The sequence below is a fragment of the Magnolia sinica genome, chromosome 18 (assembly GCF_029962835.1).
Source record: "Magnolia sinica isolate HGM2019 chromosome 18, MsV1, whole genome shotgun sequence".
In the NCBI taxonomy this organism is placed as follows: Eukaryota; Viridiplantae; Streptophyta; class Magnoliopsida; order Magnoliales; family Magnoliaceae; genus Magnolia; species Magnolia sinica.
This window is the reverse complement of record NC_080590.1, coordinates 51,851,713-51,857,191: the sequence shown is the minus strand read 5'-3', so window position 1 is coordinate 51,857,191 and position 5,479 is coordinate 51,851,713.

The following is a 5,479-nucleotide window of genomic DNA, read 5'->3' as shown; positions in this document are numbered from 1 at the left end:
ACTTGAGATAACATCCCATATTGACTTCTCCCTACTTTGGTTGATGAACTGAAACGACCAGACTTGGTCAGGACTAAACCTGCTAGACAGCCGAGTCAACTCAGCTCGACTCGGTAATGACTCAACCCCAAACATGAACTCCATTGGGAATCCGACCTCTGCGTCCCAATCCTTTATTTCCTACAAATTGATACTCACATCTAACTCCTAGATATGGCCTAAGCCTAACCCAAAATCAATCTCGACTTAGCCTAAGACCATCTGCAGAGTCAACTCAGCAGTAAAACTCAACAATGACTTGACTCTCTCTCTCTCTCTCTCTCTCTCATGACCAGACAATGTATAGACTTGACCAGTCATGCTCAGACATGGCTTGAACTCACTAGCCTCGGACGGTGACTCGGCAACTTCCCCTACTCACCTCCCTAATCTTCCTTTTCTCTATTCTTCTTATCTTTCTTTCCTCCTCTCTTCTTCTTTCTATGCTATCTCTCTCTACTGGAATTCCAGTAGTACCCGAACTAGACTCAAGCCTAACTTGACCCAGTAGACTTGACCTGAACTGGAACACATTCTCTCTCTCTCTCTCTCTCTCTCTCTCTCTCTCTCTCTCTCTCCCCTCTTTTCTACCTTTTCTTTCTCCTCTGTTGACGTCCAACAGTGTCTAGGCTCGACTAGACACGACTCGATTTGAACAAAATCGCCTAGGAGACTCGGCGAGTTGACCCATGCGGCGTAGCCCAAGCTAACTCTCTCTCGCTTGCTATTTCTGGATGATGGTTGCCCTAAAAGGAAGTGACTATATATAGGTTTCCGAATCTCCTCTAGAGGCTTCGGTCTCTAATCCATGATTAGTTACACCATTTAGATCTAAATCATATGTGAAATCCATAACTTAGTTGAGGTTAATAGCTTATCCTAAACTGATTAAACTGCATGATCCCAATCGAATTCCATGGACAAGTTTTTGGCACTCTGGTCCACCTATTTAACGTCTTAGATCAGCAAATGGGCCCCATTCCAGGTGGGTGGGTTTTTCGAATGAATGGAGAAGATAACCTCCTTGATCATGGTGGATTTCGATTGTCCCTACCATTCATCAAACCAATGGCCATCGATAGTTCAGATAGGTCATAGAGACCTTGTGGGGCCCATCTTTTAAATGACAAATACGGTTTCTGTGATGGGTTGAGCTCATCCTACGGCTTACGAAGAAGAGTTTCTAACAACTTCTAAGCTCTAACTTGGGGATTGAAGGAGCCACGGATGGTTAATATGCAATTTCGACTCCCCGCACCAATAACTGAGATGAAACAGAAAAGATTCCTCCGAACCTTTTCCAGATAGGAAAACCCTAACTTGGAGGGTTAAGATTTGATCAAATGGATGACCGTGATGCTCGGAGAGAGGCGCACGTGGATCGCCAGCAAAGCAGTCCAAACGAGATTATCGTTTTTGAAAAAATTGCTCCCGCACAGTTTGCTTACGAGTGAGATTGTGCACTCACACGTGACTTTCAGTGTGTGAAATTTATAGGGTTTTCATTAGAATTGAGTTCCCGATGAGGTGGACGGTTCAAATCAGTCATTTGATCTCACTTGGTAGGCCACAATTTGAGACAACGAACGGCTATTTGTTACCGGTGAAAAACAAAAGAGAGAGAAATCTCTATGTTGTTGGAATATTTATTAAGTCAACGACCGCTTGACCTGAGGCGTGGTTCATGTGCGATGCGAGAGTACACAGGTTGTGAACACATGACACCTAAGGTGGGGTCAACAATAATGTATGAACCAATCCACATTGTCCACTTCTTTTGAAGGTTTTGATTATGACCATAGATCAATGATGGGTCCAATCTACCACTTATGTGGGCCATACAACTCCGTTTATGCACCATAAAAGACATTTTTCAACATCCAATGGTCGTATCATTTCCCGATCTGATCACTGACATTTCTAATGGCTCCTAGACTCATTTAGTGGGATAACCATGATACATTTTATATTCTGATGATCTAGATTAGAGTGTTCTAGTGATGGATCGCTTAAATACTAGTCATGGGTTTAAAGGACGATGTATCACTTAATCCCGGCTTCTAATCTAAGTTGGAGGGTTAGATTCTCTCTATTAAGGAGAATAAGCTCCTAAAAATAGGTTTCTTAAATGATATGAAGGTCCATTTTGAAAACTGACGGATGGATGCTTTGATTTATGAATGTAGACTACTCCCAACAATCGGATTTTATTGGGAATGTAGGTGAACTGTTCAAAAGCTAGGTTTGTATTTATAATAGGTTGAATTTTCATGGTAACACCTGAGTATTGAAAAGTACGGGGTGTTATAATATAAGCAAGGCTCACTCCCCCATTGCTAGCCCTTCACACATCCAAGCTTGGAAAAGAGAAAAATAAAAATAAAAAGAAGAGACAGAGAGAGAGAGAGAGAGAGAGAGAGAGAGAGAGAGAGGAGGAACCACACTGTAAGTCACCCAAACCATTTATCAAAGGAACATTGCACAAGCACAAACAAGTGAGTACATCTCACTCACTCTTCCCCATTCTTTCTTCTTCTCCTTGCATGGCCTAAGGATAGAGGTGGCAAGCCACCTAAGACGACCTAGTGGACCCAAAACAGTCCACTTGGATGTGTGGTAATGATACTAAAATCAGCCTACTGGGACATTGGTTAAATTAGTTCACTTGATCATGTGTGAATGATGCTTGACTTAATTAGTTCACTTGAACATGTGCGAATGATGTTTGAATGAATTCTTAGTTCACTTCAACATGTATTTATGATGCTTAAATTAGTTCCGTTGAACATGTGTGAATGATGCTTGACTTAGTCCACTTGAACATGTGTGAATGGTGCTTGATTTAATTCGCTTAAACACATATTTATGATGCTTAAATTAATTTACTTGGAAATGTGTGAATGGTGTTTGACTTAGTTCACTTGTACATGTGTGAAACAGGTTCTTACTGTTGAGATCGGAAAGTGGTTGGGAAAGTTTTGGCCAAATGGTGTAAAATGGCCCCGATTATTCATTGAAGTTAACTATATTGAAATGTTTTGGCTATTGCATTCATAAGTATTGCATTAATAATTATCTTACATACATAGTTTTATACATATTTTTCAAATCAATATGTTAATAATGATTAACTATAGTAAGATATGTTTAATTATCTTACATATAGAGATGTGCTCACTAAGCTTATTAAGCTCACTCAAGTTGTTGTTTTTAATATTTAAGAAAAGTTTAGTAAATAAACATCACGGTGGGCCCTAGGAAGTTTTCAATAGTAGGAGTTTAATCCCTATTACTTCTTGTGGTGTGGTCTACATGAGACTTCGATCTGCCTCTTTTTTGCGCTCATGCCCTAAAATGATCTGTCAAAATTCATGGACGGCGTAGATAAAACATATATATAGCATGACCATCCATCTCTAGCTAGGTCCTAGTGGGGATAGTGCCCAATCTGTGCCTGAGGATTACCAACCCAACCCCCCCTCAACCCCACGCCCAACCTGATTAAGGATTTCCAACTTGAGCCCAACTTGATGAGTTGAGGAGTTCTAGCCCAAGTCGAACCTGGCCACAACCCCATGCCTAACCCCAACTTGACTTAACATAAAGTTCACTTTGGGCCATTCTGTTATATCCTGAACTCGACGAACAGGCTCTCCAACTTCTCGAACTCCAAATCTAGTGGACGGTAATTTTTTTTTTTAATGGTACTCAAGCATAACATTGGTAATAATCAAAGAACTTGAAACCCATATATATAAATATCCACTACAGAGTACTTTTCTTCTACACTAAATATTACATCCATCAATGTTTCAAAATAAAAATACATTGTTGAAAATAAAAAACCAAAAGAAGTTGTGATTGCTTGTCTTCACTGACGATTCCTTCCTATAAGTATAAGAGGAAGCAATGAGATGAGCTACGAAACCCAGTGGGGAGTTTTATCAAGTATCATAACATAGCCAAATCAAAGGCATAACATTGCAGAGCAGAGTATAGTGTAGGTAATCGTGTCATATCATAATCAAGCAATATATTGCAAATAAAATAGAGTAAAGTGCAAATAATCACATATAATATATGCTACTGAATGAAAGTGGATGGAATGTAACATGCATGCAATGCACCGTCTCTCCAAATACTCCAAATAATAACATTAATGACAACCTCACATCCCTCCTAATAGAATAAGGGGAATAGCTCAATTCACAGTTCGCCTACGATAGGTTCTCCACACCCTCTCCCTTGCTCCTCGCACGTATGTACATGAAGACAAGAGGCTTTCCAATGGCTAATTGGGGTAACTGTCAGGTATTGTACCCTAGAGACCCAATAACCTCCCCAAGCCAAGAAAGTGAGGCTGCTTTAACAGAAGATATTACTCATACGTTCCTCAAGGCATCCGTATGGTTTTAAGTCTAGATCGAATCATCCACGAATTTGGTTAGACCAACATGAGGGCTGTCACTAAATATCCATAATACTCATCGGGTCTTGCCACCACATCCAAGGAATACGATAGGCCACCCACAACACTTCAAGTTCGTCACCTCATCACGTAAATGGATCGTCTGGCAATATACATCATAAAACCTTAGGTCCCATCACCTCACGTGTAGATGGGCCACCCGACAATCATATAATGCAACATATAATCTACTTAGCCACACGATGGCCCAATATCATATCGCATATTTCACTTGGCTAATATGAATGTCGAATATCATTTCACATATTTCACTTGGCTAACACGGGACTCTATTATCATATAACATATTTCATTTGGCCAACACGAGAGCCTAATATCATGTTACATATTTCACTTAGCCAACATGAGGGCCTAATATCATATCACATATTTCGCTTAGCCAACATGAGAGCCTAATATCATATCACATATTTTACTTGGCCAACACGAGGGCCTAATATCATTTCACATATTTCACTCGGCCAATACAAGAGCTGCAAATCCACTTGACCAACACAAGGGCTGCAATAGTATTTTCACTCGACAACATGTGGGCCACAATATCTATTTAATCTCATAAGATTCTAAAGTTATTGTTCTCATCTTCCCAGGGATATATTTATGGATATGCTATACTAATACTGAATGTATGTAACAATCATGGATTATCCTATCATTAGTTAGTCACTATATATTATTCATTCAATTGGCTATAGGCCTAAGTCCTTTGGGCTTCAATTCATACACATCGTATTTGGAGCAAGCTTATGGCAATGCCCAATTCCTTTAGTGGGCTTCCACAAGACCCGTAAGTAAGCGGGCATTCATAATGCCCACGAACAAGTGAGCTCTCACAAGGCTCATGAACAACTGGTCTTTCACAAGGCCCGGTAGGCAAATGGATTTTTCCAAACCCAATAGACAATTGATAATTAACTACATATATAATTATTACAATACAACATACCAAAT